Genomic DNA, 19,097 nt, shown 5'->3' with positions numbered 1-19,097 from the left:
TGTGTCCTCTATGACCGAGTAAACCTCTGCTGTGTCTATAAACCCCATTTTCTTTATCCATTCATTTTAGTGGGCATCTAGACTGAGTCTGTAACTTGTCTATTGTGAACAGTGAGTGCAAGGATGCCCACATCTCTGGGGTATGTCGGCTTAGAATCCTTCAGGTTATACCTAGGGGTAGTCTGAATTAACTCCCGTGGCGGTCCCCATCCCCTCACTTCAGACCTTCCATACTGATTTCCACAGAGCTATACCAATTGTAACGTTCCCACCTTCAGGCCATAAGCTCTGCCCAGCACCCCCCTCTCACCCCCACCAACACTTGTCACTTGTTTTCTTTTTTTTCTTTTTTTTTTCTTTTTTTCGGAGCTGGGGACCAAACCCAGGGCCTTGCACTTGCTAAGCAAGCGCTCTACCACTGAGCTAAATCCCCAACCCCGTCACTTGTTTTCTTAATGATGATTTGTCTTGCCAATTTGCTGGGATGTAGAATCAACTAGGAGACATGCTCTGGGTGACCGGGAGAGCATTTTTGTGGTGATTGATCCACAAAGAAACAACTCACCCCAAATGTGGGCAGCACCATAGCATGATCTGCATGAAAAGGGAGAAGTCGAGCTGGGTACCAGCATTCATCCCTCTGCTCCTTTGCTCAACATGACTGCGACCAGCTGCCTCAAGCTCCTGTCCACCATGGTGGACTGACTGCCCTTGAACTGTGAGCCAAAATAAACCTCCTTCCTTAAGTTGTTCTTAATAACACAGTGGCCGTTCCAACTGGGGAGAGATGAATCTCAATGCTTGATCTGCGTTTTCCTAATATATAAATACGTTGAATATTTTTCACACACTTACTGGCTATTGCAACAAAATATCTGCATGCAGGTTGGTTATATTTAGAAGAGGAATGTAGCAGACCTTGTTTGCCAATCCAGTATGGGCTCCTATCTCCCGCTTGAGCAAGGTTCACCTCCCTGGACCAGCATTGGAGACTCCATTTAAGCCACAGAGACAACCGTCACTGTGTTTGTGCCTCTTAACCCACCTTTAACAGGGGTATAGCATCAGAGGCCTCAGCAGTCACGATATAACCACAAAGCAGGGGACAAGAGAAAGCCAGAGCATTGGCCCCAAATCTTAAACTTTGTCATTGGAGAAAATAGTTTGTATTTGCTTGAGAAACATCAGCCTTCAAAGAACATTCCAAGATGGTTGGTTGATGAGGATTTTCCTCCCCTCCCCCTTTCTTCTTGTTTGATCTGAGATTTAGCCCAGAACAAGCAGAAAGCTAGCTGAGAGTTGACCACAACTATCTTTCTGGCTCTGTAGTGCCTGAGAGACCTAAAGCAGACACTTAACATGTATACCATTGTGTTACCTTTGACCTTTCTGCTAGGCAGAGAGGTACAGTGGTGATCCCTTCAGGCTGTTATGGTAAAAGGGGTTATTGTTGTCTAATCAGCTCAGAACACACACACAGTTAACAAGATTTCATTACTGTGGGAATCCTCACAGCCTTTAATGGGCTGGTGTGCTGGAGAGATAGCTGTACTTGTTCCCAGGACTATGTGACCTGCAGCTAATTCCTTCCCAGAGGACCAGAATTCCAATCCCAGCACCCATTTTGGGTATATCACAACCATTTGTAACTCTAGCTCCAGGGATTCCAGTGCCCTCTTCTGGCCTTGGGGGGTACTACACTCATGTGCACACACAAACGTTAACAGAAAGCATTTATTTTTAATGGAAAAAAAAAAACAACAACTCATTTCTTGCTAATTGTTCTATTGTTGAAAACACACTTCTGAGTGTGTTAAGCATTTGCTTCCTAGCAGGCGCTGGTGTTTTTAGCTGCCACCACCAGAGAAGCTCCCTTCTTGGGAGGGAGCAAATACAGAGACCCGAAGTCACAGGTTATGCAGAGACTGAGAGACCTTGGAACACTCAGCCCTAAACACAGTGTATACGTCAACTCCCAACCCTCAGGGCTCAAGGAACCCTGAAGAACAGGAGGTGCAAAGAGTGTAGGAGCCAGAGGGGATAGAGGACATCAAGGAGGCAAAGACTTCTCCACACAGCAGGACCCACGTGTGTGTGAACGCACAGAAACTATGGCAAAAAGGCACAGGGTCTGCACCAAACAGCGTCCTAGAGCTGAAAGGAGAAATGGATATACCCCCCACCCCTACCTAACCCAGGAATTATCTCCAATTGATAACCACTTGTAAGTGAAAATTTGAGTTTCTCAAGGGAGTCTCACTGGGGAAACAAACCACTCTTAAGGGTAGGGTGCACGTCCAGAGGTAAATGGTAACACAAACTCAGTGGTGCCTTTAGAGGTTTTCTCATAATGGTGAATCTTACTTTTTTGATTTTTTTTTTTAACTTTACAGGTCCTTTACATATATGTTATGGCTTCCAGTTTTGCGTTTTTTGTGTGTGTGCAAATGTGTGTGTCCCTATGTGTTTCTTGTGTTTTTTCTCAGGCTCTTTTTCTTCTCTTTGCCCTGTTCTGACTTGTTTTGTTATTTTAACTATTCTTTAGACTCCAGTTTGTTTTCTAAGGAGAGACACAAAAGACGTGGCTCTGGATGGAAGGAGAGGCGGGGAGGGACTGGGAGGAGTGGGGGTGAGGGAGAGGTAACCATAATCAAAATGTATTGTATGAACAAAATCTATTTTTAATAAAAGGGGGGAAAAGGAGAGAATAATGAAGGCTGTCCACGGTACCACCCATTTTTATAAGGTCACGTTTCCTACTGAGATATAAGCATCTCAGGAACTAGTGTGCTCCAAACAGTAGCCACCCGCGCTGCCCCACTCGCTGTACAGCAGGCACCTGTGCTACCCCACTCGCTGTACAGCAGTCACCTGTGCTACCCAACTCGCTGTACAGCAGGCACCTGCGCTGCCTGTGCCCCATTCACCCTCTCTTTGGTAGTAGCTCACTGACGCACACACGTCCCACCCTCCACTCTCAGGTCACATGTCTCGAGTGGGAACTGTTCTCCCTTCCATAACGACCAGTTTTGCCAGCCACAACTGTGTAGTTTTCCTCTTGAGTCTCACTTAAGCACTTCCTAGGAGTAAAGTGAAAGCCACCTTTCTGCTCTACATCGGCCTCACAAGTCAGGAGCTTCCCTGAAGAAGACCGGAAGGCCACCGGAAGCTCTCAGGAGGCACAGGAGAGCGTCAGCACCCACTGCTTCTATATGTTTTCATTTTACTGAAGACTGTGTGTCTCGGTGAGTCAGCCGAGGCACACCCAGTCCTGCTACTCTAGAAGACTACTGGGTCTCCAAGTGGGTCACCCCAATTAACCTTTTCTACGACCCCTTCATGCCATTTTGATACTTTCCTGGGCCCACACCCTGATTTCTCTTCCTCAGTCCCCCATTATCTTCCACTCCACAGGACTCCCAGCTGGGACAAACTGAGACCTGTTCTACAAAGCCTTTATGGTGTAAGTTGTCTGGCTACCTGGGAACAGGTGGAAAGGCTGTGACTACACCTAACCACAGCTGGCAGGTGATAGCCGCACTTCTACACAAAAGCATTCTGCTTACGCTAATATTTTTTTATGCCAGTTGCCGGCCCATTCCTAAGGAGCGTATTTCAGAATCAGGTGTTAACAAAACAATGAACAAAATCAAGGATACCCTTAGCAATTATCAGTTTCCTTTGATGAGTCCGCCCTAGAGTTTACTATCACCAATCTGATGTAAAATTAAACAGAACAAAAGAGTGCCTTTGGGAGGGGTATGAAATCAGCATTTTAAAACAACTGTTTCATCTACTTCGGGCCTTTACTCTGAATGCATTTACTCTGAGAATGGTGGAGCTCAGAGATTGACCCTGGCCTGGAGGTCTGGTAGATGCTGTCTGGGTTTCGGTTTGGTGAAAGGAGCCAGGTGGCCTGTGGGAAGCATGTCTTGGTCTCAGAGAGGTAGTTTGGGTCAACACCAGCAGGTCCCAAATCTATAGCACACTTGTGGCTTTTCCAGGGATTTGTCAGAGCTTGGAAACAGGTAAGAGCCAAGAGCAGTTCCGTGTCTCCGCATCTTCACCCTGGGCCAGCAACAGGGCTCTCTGGTGCTACTGTTGGGTGAAGGGTCAGCTGAACTGAGGCTCTTCTGCATATTGGGTTTTGTTCCTCAGTCGAAGGGATGACAGCCCAATCAGGTATTGCAACCACCTTAAGAGCAGGTGGCATATTCCTTTGTGTTGCTGAGATAAAACCCAATCCAGGCCACAGTCTATCACAGAGGGAAGCTGGGGCAGGTTCAAATAGGACCTTAAGCAGAAACCACAGAGATTGCTGCTGGCTGGTTCAGTCACGGGCTTGGTTAGCTTTCTTCTATAACTCAGAACCACCTGCCCGTGTGGATGATGCTATCCGTAGCGGGTGGGTCCTCCCACAGATTAACAGTCAAGCAATCCTGCTGACACGCACACAGCCCAATCTGATCTGGGCAATCCATCAATCAAGACGAATTTCTCAGGCAACTCTAGGCTGTGTCAGGTTAACAATTAAAGTCAATCATGGCACCCCACTGTGGAAATCAGTATGGAGGTTCTCCTAAAAACTAGAAATGATTGTGGGAACCAGCTAGAGAACTCCTGGGTATAAACTCCAAGGATTCTTTTTGTTTTTTTTTTTTTTGTTTTTGTTTTTTTCCTTTTTTCAGAGCTGGGGACCGAACCCAGGGTTTTGCGATTGCTCTACCACTGAGCTAAATCCCCAACTCAACTCCAAGGATTCTTAAGTCAGCAGACCACAGACGTACTCACAACCACGTTCACGGCAGCACCATTCATAATGACCAAGACTTGGAATCAGTTCAGATGTCCATAAAGGAAAGATTGGATGAAGAAATTACAGAATGTGTGTACAACATAGCCTTGTTCATCCACAAAGAAGGACGTTACATCACATGGAGGAAAATGGGTGGAAATGAAGATCATCACGCTAAGTGAAACAAGCCAGGTTATTAAATTCAAGTCTTTTCTCTCTTGACGCTGCGTTTAAAAAAAACAAAAAACAAAAACAAAAAACAAAAAAACCCTCAGATATGAATATAAGATGGGGGACTCTGGGAAAAGGAAGAGGCCGGATAGGGGGCGGGTCCAGCGGAAGGGGCGGGTCCAGTGGAAGGGGCGGGTCCAGTGGGAGGGGGTGAAGAGAGTAATAGAGAGCTGCAGTTGCTAAAGGTGGAGACATGAACGGAGTCTCCTCCTCCTCATCCCAGAATCCTAGTGACAAACAGGGATAGGGATTCCTCCAGAGTTCATTTTTGGAATCCAATGAGTTTATTGAGCTTATCCACAGAGCCGGATGAAGGGTTTCTGATAGGAGCGTGGGTGGCCTCGAAGAAGCCACGCTGGAAGGTCTGTACCCGATAAATGATGACTCCCCATGGCCGTGAGGATGGAGCCCCTTCCCCAGTCTACCCTCGCCCGTGTACTCTAGCTCCTCCCAAGACCCAGGGTCACATGCAATTAGGGCCGCTGTGCCGATATTCGGGCAGAGTTTCACACAACTGGCTGGGAGAGAGGCTCACCCCTCAGGTGAACGACCACTGACCCTCCCCACTTCCTCTTCTCTGCGGGAATGTCAGCAGCCCACGGGCCCTGCTGTGACGATATTCTTCACAGCTGATCTGACAGAGATGGTGGCAGTTTGACTCGGAGGATGGTCCTGTACAACTAGCGTGGCTGCGATCAAACTATAAGATCTGTATGTGTGAAAACGTCAACATGATGCCACTTTGTGAAAGCATTCTTCAGAATACTTAAACTGTCTTTAAAAAGTCTTACCTCTGGTCATTCGCACCAGCCATAAAATCCTATCTAATGTGTCCCCAACCTAAAGGTCATGAGAACAGTCCGATCAGCACCTGCAATCGAAACCTCATAGGGAGAGCCCTGTGTCAAGTAGTTTGAAATCATATCTGGTTTTTTTGCACACGGCCATTCTAAAAACGGATTGCTTTTTTGTGTTATGGAGTTTGAGGATCCCCCCCTCCAGAAAAAGACCTCCAGACTCAGTTTAGAGTTCAATTAGCCAAATTTATTAAAACTGCTAGCAGGCCCACAGTCTCTAAGCCAAATTATGTGCTTTTGACATAACATTTAACACGATGTATAATATATGTGATACTATTTGCCAACTAAAATCCTCTCCTGTTGCTTCCATGTGCTCCCGTGGGGCCCTTGTATCATACACAGTTTAAGTCATTCACCTTATGAGCTCAGGACCAACTTACACCTCAACACGGATCAACGATTTGATCATACGGTCGAGAGCCGACGTGAGATGTGATGGCTAAAGAAACTCTGTTTTATGCTCAGCATCCATCTCGGTACCTAATAGCCATTTGTCTCTGACCCAGGTTCCAGGAAGATAAGAGTTTGCAACTCTGGCACTTTGATAGCTCCTCCCATCCCCCACGGAATGCGCAGCTGTGAACATCTGTTTGGTATAACCAATTGCTGGTTTTGTCTTCTGTACCCTGCTTGTGCAGAGACATTCGAGGACTATCTTGAAGTTGCCTTGACTAACAAATCCTGGCCCAGCAGGACAGTGCTTTGGCTCCAGGAACTGGTCCTTAAGGATATGCAGATATTCAAGGACTTCTCATGGAGTTTAACCCTGGCTATCTTGCAACTAACTCTGTAAACCAGGCTGGCCTCAAACTCAGAGATCCACCTGCCCCTGCCTCCCGAGTGCTGGGATTAAAGGCCTGGGCCACCACCGCCCAGCTGTGTTTCTCACCTTTAAAAACTCTTCCTGCTGTCACCTCTGCACTCTTGTCTCTGGTTTGGCTTAGAGACTGGTCCTGCTAGCAGTTTTAATAAATTTGGTTAATTATAATCTGAACTGAGTCTGGAGGTCTCTTTCCGGGGCCTCAAACCCCAGAACACAAGGAAGCCATTGCACGTTAGAATGACTTTATGCTACAATAATTATATGCTTTCAAATAATTTGATCTGAATATTAGTCAAGCAGTTACGTACAGTAAGTGTTCAGTCAGCCTCTTAAAGCGACACTTGTTCCATGTCCCCGGCCTTCACTCATGCTGCTTCTATTTCTTGGAGTATCTGCCCCAGTTGGTGGCTGCCCATCAGTCATGAGGCTGTATGGAATTTTGACAGGAACCATTAAAACATAAAACGAAGTCCATAAATCTTAAGAGGTCATTCTTTGCTGAAGGCCAGGAGCACGCATCCTCTCCATGTGGACAGCCAAGTCCACCTCCCTCCGGTTCTCGGGCATGTCCCCTGCACTGCACAGGGCAGTGTGGGTGAGAGGAACTCACCTACTTCATCCTGCATGCTCTGTGTTGAAGGGAACAGTGGCATAACCTTACAGGTCGGCCTTGGGTAACCTGTGTTGGATACACTTACAAACCTTGGAATGACTCTGAAAGGGATCAAGAACAGCTTGGGGGGTTGGGGATTTAGCTCAGTGGTAGAGCGCTTGCCTAGGAAGCGCAAGGCCCTGGGTTCGGTCCCCAGCTCCAAAAAAAAAGAAAAGAAAAAAAAAAAAAAGAACAGCTTGGGGCACTGGCTCCTCAAGAAACAGCTTGCCTCTGCCTCTGGGAAATCCACCTTCTGGTAGCAACTGCATGCCTTGTCTTTGGTGAATCTCCTGACCAGACACTTGCTCAGTGTCCTGCAGTGGTTTTGCTTGTGTTATTGCCTTGATACAATATCCATCAGAAGCCACTGGAGGAAGGAGCACCTGGGCTCACGGAGTGAGGCGGGGAAACAGGGCTGCAGCATGTGAGGTAGATGATCTCATTGCATCCAGACTCAGGCAATAGAAAATGTATCGGAAGTGGGGTCAGGCTACAAAGCCTCAAGACCCACCCCCAGAGACCACTTCCTCTAACCAGGCTCCACCTCCAAAAGGTTCCAAAACCTTCCCAAACAGTCCACTGTCTTGGGAACCAAATGTTCAAACATGCATTTCTGTGGTGGAGGTCTCACATTAAAAACATAACACTATGGTCTTAGTGCCTGGCTTTCCTGGAAAGTAATGATGTCTCCTCCATCAGAAGAGCCACAAACGGCATGAGTCCTCTCCCATCCTCTTCACAAAAACAAACAAACAAACAACAGTAACAACAACGAAAAGCTCAAACAAACAGCTTCCAACTCCTCTGTGCTAAACTGGACACACAAACCCTCAAAGTGGGCGGAAGCATCCTTTAAGCCTGCAGCTGCGCAGACAAATGTATAGTGTACAGAGTCCACCCATTCCGACTCGCAGCTTTGGATCTCATCTGAATCTGGAAACAGGATGACCAGGGGCTTAGGGTATTATTAGACCATTCTAAAAAAAAATATGTGTGGCCTTCAAGTTACTCAGCCTTTGGGTCTCAGTTTGTTCATGTGTAAAATGGGACTAATAACGGTGAAGTCTGAATGACACAGAGCACAGTGCTTGGAACATACAGTTGGAACTGGAGGAACCTCAGTCAATATCCTGTTTCTCAGAGGTCACCTGGGGAGAACATGGGAGTCTGGAGCCCTGAGATGTGCTCTCCTGAGAGGTACAAGGAAGACAGACTAGAGTCGTGGTCCTCAACCTTCCTGATGCCTTTAGCCCAGTCCCTCATGTTGTGGTGATCCCCAACCATAAGATTATTTTTGCTGGTACTTCACAACTGTAATTTTGCAGCTGTTAGGAATCACAGTGTAAATGTTTTTGGAGCTAGAAGTTGGTGAAGGTGTTGAGACCCACGGGTTGAGAATGGCTGGACTAGAGACACTATGGCTCTTGGGAGTCCTGAGCTATGTTTCTAACTCTGCCGGGCTGCTCTGGACTGTGCATGGCTGCCTCAACTGGGTTGGCCTTTACAATACGCAGATAAGAGATTAGGGTCTGGGGGAGAAAGGCTGTGTCAGTTTGAGGACCTCAGTCTGATCCCCAGCACCCACATAAAAATGAGGTGCAGGGGTGCATGCCTGAATCCAGAGCTAGCAGGGTAGAGGCAGGAAGATCCCTGGTTCTCACTGGCAGTCCAGCTTAGCCGAATCAGTGAGGTCCAGGTCCAATGAGAGAGACCCTGTCTCAGGAAGTAAGGTAGAGTCAGCCAAAGGACATACACAGGCTGGACCTAGGTCTCCCCACTCATATGTAGCAGATGTGCAGCTTGGTCTTCATGTGGATCCTGAACAACTGGAGCAGGGGCTGTCCCAAAATCTGTTGCCTGTCTGTGGGATGTGTTCTTCTAGCTGGGCTGCCCTGTCTGTCCTCAGAAGCACCTAGCCTTGAAGAGACTTGAAGTACTAGGGTGAGGGGATACCCAGGGAGCCACCCAGGGACTCAGAGGAAAAGGGGAGAAGGGGGTGGGAGAAGGATTGAGGGAAGGAGTGACCGGGAGCGGGGCAGTGAGCAGGATGTAAAGTGAACAAGTTAAAAAAATTAAATTACATTAAAAAGAAGTAAGGTAGAGTCTGAGGAAGATGCTAGAGGTTATTGTTCTCTGATATCTCTCTCTCTCTCTCTCTCTCTCTCTCTCTCTCTCTCTCTCTCTTGTTGACTCATCAAGAGTCTTTCCCCAGGATCTTTCCCCAGGGCTTGACTGGCCAGAGATAAGCTAAGAAGGGCCTGGGTTGCAGACCTTTTGTCTAGCTTTGAGGAATGTGGAGTCTTCTAGAAGCAAAGGTAAGCATTCCAAGGGCTTTAAGAAGGCTTTGATCAGAGCTACTTCTTAAGGATCACCAGAGGGACTGGGCTGTAAAGTTTAGTTGGCCCAGAGCTTGCCTGATGCAGGGAATCAGCCCTGGGCTCAAACCCTAGCACCAGGTGGAGGGTCAGAGTTCAGGATCTTCCTTTGCTACATAGCTTGTTTGAGGCCATCCTGGCACACATAAGATCCTGCTCCCTGCTGAGGGAGGGAGAGAGACAGAGGAGACAGAGAGAGAGAGCGAGAGAGCGAGAGAGAGATAGAGATAGAGAGACAGAGACAGAGACAGAGACAGAGAGAAACAGAGAGAGAGAGAGAGAGACTATGCCTACACAGGTCTAGGCAGAGGGCCCAGAGTGGAGCAAGCCAGTTATATCTGCAGTCTTCCAGACAAAAGATCTATCCAGATCAAGGCACTCTGTGTGTGTGTGTGTGTGTGTGTGTGTGTGTGTGTGTGTGTGTGTGTGTGTAGGGGGTAGAGGCTGGAGTGAGGAAAATGGTTATGAGTCCGATCCAGGGGTTGGATCAGCTGGAGCTGGTGGTCACCAGATTTTCACGTTAGTCTGGTTAGAACCGATATAGATGATCCCCATAGGGAGAGAAGGCATGCCGCAATATAGCAGAGGCCTCAATGCCACTGGGCTGAGTGAATTCGTGAGACCTGCCCTAGCATGGGTGAGTGCTGCCCGCTCTGGGTGTGCTCATCTAGTTCACACTGTGTCAGCTTCCTGAGAGCTATGAGGAGGTCCCGTGAAGGGCCAGAAGCTGGACAATCAGCTTGCTGGGAAGATTGTGAGCCTCTTAATTTTTTTCCTTTACTGTGCACATGGCTGCCCTGCCTCTGCCCTGCCTCTGCCCTGGCTCTGCCCTTGCCCCACACCTTCCACCCACAGCTGTTTCCAATGGGATGGGAATAAACTGCAGAGATGTTGTCTCTGAGAGAATTCACTGCCTGCCTTCATCCCCAGGGATGTCAGCCAGGGAGCAAGCGGCCTCCAGGAGGTCTGATTTCTGTTCTCAGAGGCTCTCAGAGTCCTGCTATTAACAGGAAGGAGAGCCTCTTCCCCTGGGGCTAGAGTGAAGGACCCTCCATCGACCTAGGAGGCTCTGCTCTGGCAAAGGAGAAGGCCAGGGTGATGGCTGTGCCCACAGTAGCTCATGAGGGTAGGAGGGCTCCAGAGCAGGTGCAGGGGATTGGCCCTGTATGACCAAGTAAAGCAGATGTGGGTAAGGGGACCGGGCCACTCTTAGAACCCACTTATGGGGCAAGATTGCCAGTGGTGTAGAGCGCAGACTAGAGAGATGGCTCAGTCAACTAACTGCCTGCAGTGCAAGCATGAGAAGCTCCATTTAGAGTCTTAGCATCCTTGTATAAACCCTAACACTTGAGGTGAGGGTGGGGGTGGGATGGGGGGGGCGCAAGGCCCTGAGTTCGATCTTAGCTCTGGGGTGGGGTGGGGGAGCTAAGGTGGGAAGAGATAAAGGAGGACTCCTGTTGACGACCTCCTGCCTCCAAGTGTGTGTGTGTGTGTGTGTGTGTGTGTGTGTGTCTGCGCGCACGCACGCACACACAGGGGGGAGGTGCACGAACACACAAACACAGGCACACCTCTATGCAAAGCGCACACTCCGGGTTGTGATTAGCTTGCTCGGAAGCCGAGTTTCTCAGTCTTGGTCCTGTTGAGTTTGAGGACCATATACTTCTTGGGGTGTTGAGTGACACCCTTGTGATCCAAGGGCAGCGGCTCCCCTCTGCGATAACCAGAATTGTCTTGGGTATTTCTTTTTTTTTTTTTTCTTTTCTTTTTTTCGGAGCTGGGGACTGAACCCAGGGCCTTGTGCTTGCTAGGCAAGCGCTCTACCGCTGAGCTAAATCCCCAACCCTGTCTTGGGTATTTCAAATGCCTCTTAGATGGGCGACACCACCTCGTTGTAGGAAGGCTTCTGGCTATGGGGTGTCTAGCTCTTTACGTTGAGCCCAACCCTGCTCTAACAACTATCTCTGGGTGGCAGGTGACAAGGGACATTATCGCTGGCTCTTTCAAAGTCCAGGCTCCTGGGCTAGCTTTGTGAGGCCAGGACTTTAAAGCTCCACTGTACTGAGTCCCTGCCCTTTGCCCCGCCCACATCTATCTGAGACCCTCCCTTTGTCCCGCCCCCTCCGCAGTTACTGCTTAGTTTCTCTACACACTTCCTTCCTTTGCCTGTGCGTGCACCCACACAATCTGGTAGGGCACCCAGTACTCACCTGCCTCCAAGTGAGAAACTCAAACCTCTGTAATTGCAAGTTGGCTGAGACTGGAAAGGAAACACTGCTTCCTGAGAATGTTCTAGACTATCCTCCGGATGGTTGGTTGGCTTGCTTATTTTTGAGACAGATTCTGATGTATTCCAGGATGGCCTCAAACTTATATGCAGTACTCCTCTATCCCCTGCATACAGGCATGTGATACCATATTTAAATTATGTGTGGCCGGGATTAAACCCAGGGCCTCATGCAAGCTAGGTAAGGGCTCTACCAACAAAGCTATGTCCCCAGTCCTGATTCTTTCCTCGGCAGAGCTTCACATCGTTACAGTTAGTTACACATTTTAGTTTATTGTTTATTTTTTCCTGTTGTTGTATTAATATATAATCTTAGTGGGGGAGAGCGCTGACTTGGGTCACAACTCCAAGTTAGACTCCATCATCTCTGAGAGGTCAAGATGGCGGGATCTCGAAGCAGCTGGCCATTCTACAGACACTGTCAAGAGCAGAGAGTCATGGATCAGTGCGTATTAAAGCTATCTACCGGGGTTGGGGATTTAGCTCAGCGGTAGAGCGCTTGCCTAGCAAGCGCAAGGCACTGGGTTCGGTCCCCAGCTCCGAAAAAAAGAAAAAAAAAAAAAGCTATTTACCTTACACAGTCCAAGGTTCCCCAGCCCAGGGAATGGTGCTGCCCTCAGTGGGCAGGCCTTCCCATATCGATTAACATAATCAAGACACGCCCCCACGGATCCTCTCGGAGGCTTTCCCCAAACCCATCTGATTCTAGACTGAGTCACACTGACAGTTAAAACCAACCATCACACTCACGAATCCACTGGACCGGTACTTGATGGCTGTAATCCTATCAGGCTGTATTGTATGTCTCGCTTGTGTATTGATGCGTGATTTGATTTATGTGGGGGGCAGAGCCAGGAACTCAGCAGGCGCTTGGTAGACTGGATAACTCGATGAACTTCTCCCAGTCTCAGTTTCCTGTCACGTGGAGTTAATGAGGTTTCAACATGGGTTCACACGAGCGATCACCCACACGGAAAGCACAGGCCGTGCAGGCCGCCGCGCCAGTAGCCAACTCTGCATGCTATTCTGACTTTCCCAGGGGGTGATTGCCTACCCAAAAATGCCTGCTTTCTTGGCCTTAAAACATTGTTTCTAAGTCACCCCCCACCCCCACCCCCGCCTCCAATTCTATGATTACCTTCATTGAACTGAGTCCAGCCCCAAACCTTTTGTTCTTCCCCAAGCGACATCTAGAAGGTGCTGTACCAAGCAGCTGCCCAGTTTCACTCAGAGCCTTAGGGAAGACTCCTCCTGTGGTCTCAGAAAGATATTTACACATTTGTGAGTGTTTTTACAGGTCGCTTAAGCTGACCCCAACCACAGGGATAGGACATCCACTCTCAAAATCACCTACAATGGAGAGAAGGGTTAAGGAACTCACTTTATCTCTACCAAAACGAAATTAAAATATCTTGTCCCCTTGCGTGTGTGCGTGAGTAAGCACAGAGCAGACACGGTCTCAGGTGTCATTCCTCTGCTGCTTACATCTTGGTTTTGGAGACAGGGTCTGTCTCTGGTCTGGAGTTCACCATCTGTCCAGCAAGCCCTGGGGAACTTCGAACTCCCTGGTGCTGGAATTACAAAACCCCATGCCCACCTTTCCTCATGTAGGTGCCAGGGATTGGATTCATGTGCCGTAAGTCAACGGGCTGGCTGAGGGTCACCATGTGGGGACCTAAGGAGCTAGACAATGGCCGTGGAGTACACACAATCAACGCAGCACCTTCATCGTACAGGTAAACAAACGTCAGCCCCAGGAGCACAGAGAATCAGACACAGCAGGGCCCAGACAGCATCAGCACCAGGGCAGTGGAATGGAACAGCAGCTGCCACTGGCTTCAGTGACATCTCTTGACAGACATCCCTTGTTGTCCACATCAACAAGGCAACTACCCTGTCTTCTCCTATGACTGACTGGGGATTAGTTAATTAACACAACAGTATTTGCTAAACACAAACTTTGCTTTAAACCAACTAAGGGGTGAGGTGAGCCATGGCAGTAAGACAACCGAGAAGGGATTGGTGAGTCCTTTGTTCTCATTTTGAGACAGGGTCTCCTGTGCCCCTGGCTGGCTTTGAACTCCCGATTCTTCCGCTTCAGTCTCTCACTACCTTGCCTGGTTCAGAGTAATTCTGGAGCTTGAACCCAGGGGTGGGTTTTTTGCTTGCTAGGCAAGCACTCTCCCACTTTGGTCATAGCCTCAGTCGGGGACTGCCAAATTCTGGCAGGTTTAGTACAAGAACTATCTGGATTAGGTTTCTAGACCTTGATTTTCTAGGTCTCATGTCCATCAAAAAGTTTATGAAGAAGGAAGGGATTCTGCAGGAATGAAGGTTTAAGTGGTGTCTGTCTGGCCAGTCCTCTCTGCTTTCTTTGTGAACCCCGCCCCTCAAGTTTGGACCAGGTGGTGAGAGGTTTCTCCCTGGGAATGTCATATGCAGTTCAAACCTGTTCTTGTTGTGTTTCCAGCCAGCTGCACCTGCTTACGGCCTCCACAGATGGACTTTGCCCCATGGAAAGAAGCAGCCGTGGGAACCTCTGTCACACCTACCTGGAGCCAGGAATGTCCTGGAGCCAGGAATGTCGGGAAGCAGTTTCTGTAGGAATTGTACTCTCTGCCAAAGGGCTTTGTCCTCTGACAGAGAGTGCTTCCTGGTTCTGCCTTGTGATCAGCAACCAGTTCTTAGTTCCTTCTGCTCCTACTGTTGGCCTTCGTTAAGCATCTAGAGCTATCCAACAGGACTGGCGGCAAAGATGCTTTGTAAATACGCTTGAACTCGCAGACTTTGTTACCATTTTATTGTCCCGGTTTAGGGGTGGGGAATAGTGTGTGGGCATCAGTGGGAGGTAAGGATGGCGGAACTTTCTGGAGGAAGAGGCTAAACTGTGGAGATTACATCCAATCTTCTTATTGTCTCTCGTAATTTAATTCTGTTAAAGGGGGAATTTAAAAGCCCGGTGTGACTTGAATTACCTTTCAGAAGTCTGTAGATAAACAGGAGTGTCAAGATGTCGGAATGGAATTCTTGAAGACCTGCGTTAGGATCCTGCAGGTCAGGGGTCATGTTCTGTGTACTGCAGCCCTCACCACCTTTGTTCTGGTACCTCTGCAATTCCAAACATGGGCAGGGTGGGGCCAGTCACAGGTGAGACCTCATGGGGATCATGGCTGATCAATGCCCTCCTTTGAGACTTTTCAGGAGGAGCTGGGGAGAGGCCTTTCTTCAGTCGGGGAAGTCAGGGAGATCTGAAAGTGGAGGGGATTAGAGCCTGTGTTCAACCACTCTAGCCACCCCCTCAAAGAGATGGAGGCAGACAGACAGAAGTGGGCAGGGAGGACGGCCCCTGGACTTATTTTTCAGCCCTATAAGGACACATAAGAACAGCTCTGGAAAGCTAAAAGGATTTTAGAGAAAATAGGTCAATTAAGAGAATCAAACGTGAGCGTCCCACTTAGGACATTCAAGTAGCTGAGATAGAAACAAGAGGTATTTTTCCCAGTCAGGACTCTGCTCTGCAGGATCTGCCTTCCTCAGTCTTTAATTTGTCTTGGCAGATTCCACTATTTTCTGGCCACTTCTAATGGTTAAACACAGCCAGCTCCTGCTACAAGTAGCAATCTGTTGCCATTTCTCCAGTGCCATTGCCATATGGATGGGGAGATCCAAGGAGATGTTTCAGGAGAAAGACATGGTTGTCTTTTTCCCTTCAGCCCCCTCTTCTGCCTCCAACTTGTTTACATGCTGGGGCTTCATCCGGGAGACCTGGAAGCCAGAACCAGCTTATATGACTGTCTTGGGGTGGGATGGCTTTGCAATGTAGTGTGGTCACTTTGGCAATCTCTGGTAGAAGGGGTGGAAAAAATAACGCCATCTTTTAAGACTGTGGATGTTTTTGTTTAGTTTTTTTTTTGTTTTGTTTTGGTTTTTATTTGTTTGTTTTTGCTTTTGAGACAGAATCGTGTTGTGTAGACTATACCTACCCTCAATCTTGTGCTTTTCCTGCCCCAACTTTCCAAGTGCACAGTTTTTAGTGTGTACTCCCCCACTGGCTTTCCTTATCCTCCTTAACATTCTTGACACAAGGGGAGAGGGGGGAAGGGAGAGAGCTGTTACAATCAACAAAGTAGAGACTTAGAATTTACTCTTTATCTCAATGACAAATATTCACTTTTATGTTGTGCATATGAGTGCTTGCCTGCATGTACGTGTGTATAACACACATACGCAGTGCTCTTAGAGACCAGAAAAGGGCACAAGACTCTCTGGAGTTAAGGACAGTCATGAACTGTCATGGGGGTTCTGGGAACCAAATCCAGGTTCTCTGTAAGAGCCCCGAGTATTCTTAACCACTGAGCTACCTTTCCAGGCTCTGCTTTGTTTCATTTTACTTCTGTATTCTTTTTTAAAGACATTTACTTTTTACACTGTCGCTGTCTTCAGACACACCAGAAGAGGGCATCAGATCTCATTACAGATGGTTGTGAGCTACCATGTGGTTGCTGGGATTTGAACTCAGGACCTCTGGAAGAGCAGTCAATGCTCTTAACCGCTGAGCCATCTCTCCAGCCCTACTTCTGTATTCTTGACAATTCAGAAGGCTCAGGCATGAGAGTTTGGGAAGGACAGTCAAACGGTATCCCAAGTGTGGCCCCTGGTACAACTGGATGAGGAAAGAACTGAGAGAGGACCATGGGGATGCTGTACCTTCTGCCTCTTAGGGAGGGAGTGTGGAGGCTCAGAGGAGGAACTTAAAATATGAATAGGATTTGTCCCACAGGCCAGGGATGAAGACTGCACTGGTTTCCGCTGGGTAAGGGTTCTCAGACTCAGCTGCTCACTGCACGTTCAAACCACTTGACGCAGACTTTCCATCCACAGAGCAGTGAGCAGTGTAGCCCTCAGCCTGTGCTCCTGGGCTGCCATGGGAAACTACACTTCTGTCCTTGAATGGGCACCTCAGGAGTGAGTCCTGAGATCTTGGTCCCTAGCAACTCTCTTCCTTTCCCATCTCATTTCCTCCTTAGCGATTTTCCGAAGAATATTTTCCAGTCAGTGCCCTCTTGAGTTCTGCTCTGAGGAGAACCCTCTAAGAGCTGTGGTCCTGGGAGCAGAAGAACAGGGACCAAGATAGAGGAGTAGCAGTCCTGGCAGCAGGGCAGATATTCTATTCTAAAGCATTGGTTCTCGGCCTTCCTGATGTTCCTTCAGTACAGTTCCTCACGCTGTGGTGACCTCCGACCATAATACTATTTTTGCTGCTACAGCACAACTGTCGTTTTGCCACTGTTATGAATCATAATGTAAATATCTGTGTTTAACAATGGCCTTAGGTGACCCCTGTAAAAGGGGCGTTCAATCCCCAAAGCGTTTGTGACCCACATGTTGAGAACTGCAGATCTAAAGAGACACACAGTCACTCTCCCTTTTGGCTATCAAGCTAGTAAGACATCAGACCCCATGATACTGGTGTTTCCCCCCATGGGATCCTCATGTTGGGAGAATACAAAAGGCTGAGTGAGATCTTGGTGCCAACGGAAGTGTGTGTGTGTGTGTGTGTGTGTGTGTGTGTGTGTGTGTCTCCCATGAAAACATGTCTGAGAACATGTCAGAACACTTTGCCGGAAAGTGGAGCCAGGACAATATTGTTAGACAGGACCCTACCTTGGCCAGGATTGCTCACCCACACATACCTCTTGCCTTCTAGTTAACCTAAATGTCCAGACACGATTCTGAGACTGGACCTGGGTTGCTGGACCTCTTTGTTCCTCTTCCCAGTGTGGCCACATCCAATACATCTCCCTTCTCCGCTTTTCACTACTGCTTGTCTGATTTCCTATTGAGGATGGTGACTGACACTGGCTAGTTAGATCTTCCCAGGCCCAGCCTTTGACCCTAACGACTCTGGTAATGAAGGGCCTAAACTGTGCCTGGAAGTCTGGGGTGGCGAGAGGCAAGAGCAAAAGTTAAACTGGCCAGCCTGAGGCTGAACGATATGGTACATTGACCCAGGAGATTCTAATAATAAAAAGATTGACCTCACTAGCAAGGGGTCAGGGTATTGGAAGGGGAATCAGCTTGGAGCCAACTTGTGGTCAGTTTTTATTGCCAACCTGACACAACCTAGATTCACCCAGGAAGAAGGAGTCTTTATTGAGGAATTGAGATCAGATTAGCCTGTGGCCATGTCTTGATTGAGGCCCACTGTGGTCAGCACCATCCCGAGACAGCATCTGGTGCATAAGAAAGCAATTTAGTGAGTGAGCCAGTGAGTAGCTGCCTTCTGTAGTCCTGCTTCAAGTTCCTGCCTTGATTTCCTGCCCTGACTTCCCTCAGTGATGGAGAGTGTGACCTGGGAGTGTGAACCAGATGAAGCCTTCCCTTCCCACATTGCTTTGTTCAGAGAGTTTCCTCACATCATTTTTTTTTTTTTTTTTTTTTTTACCCTTCTGCAGCTAGCTCGGAGGACTCTGTCAGCACTTCAGTTTTTCAACAGTCCCTTTACTACCCTTTCATTTCACAATTTCCTTCTCTCTCAGACACCAGAGGAGAGAGAACACTCCTTTTATGGGAGGCAAATTGTGTGGAGTTCGCTCTGGAAAATGCCACCAGAGACCAATTCCAAGGGACAGAGTGTGTCACACAAAAATGTTCCCTAGCCAGCACATGATCTACCGGCTGTGGGTGGACATAACAGTGGGAGGTCCAAGAGAAGAGAAGAAAGCCATGTTCAGGAAATAGGACTGGTGTCCCTTTATGCTGTGCACATCCAAGATCACTGTCACGTCAGCGAAGTCTCCTTGACTGAGTGCTCAATTGTTTCAGAGATAATTAACTTCTACCCAAAGCAGGAGCAATCAATAGGAGGATGGCCTCTGAATGAGGTGACAAGAGAAGTTGAGTGTTTTGAGAAAACGAAGCCATCATCACAGGGCTGCAAATCTTCCCCGGAGAAGGATGCTGAGGTCTTAAAGGCTCCGGTGTGCTGCCTTCTTTAGATAAGTGACCACTGGACCTGCTGGGTCACCAGGAGGCTGAGAGGAAATTGAGCTGCCAAGTCACAGAATGCTGGAG

Source organism: Rattus norvegicus, chromosome 8, assembly GCF_036323735.1.
Source record: "Rattus norvegicus strain BN/NHsdMcwi chromosome 8, GRCr8, whole genome shotgun sequence".
In the NCBI taxonomy this organism is placed as follows: Eukaryota; Metazoa; Chordata; class Mammalia; order Rodentia; family Muridae; genus Rattus; species Rattus norvegicus.
The sequence above is the reverse complement of the archived record's forward strand: the minus strand, read 5'-3'. Positions refer to the sequence as shown.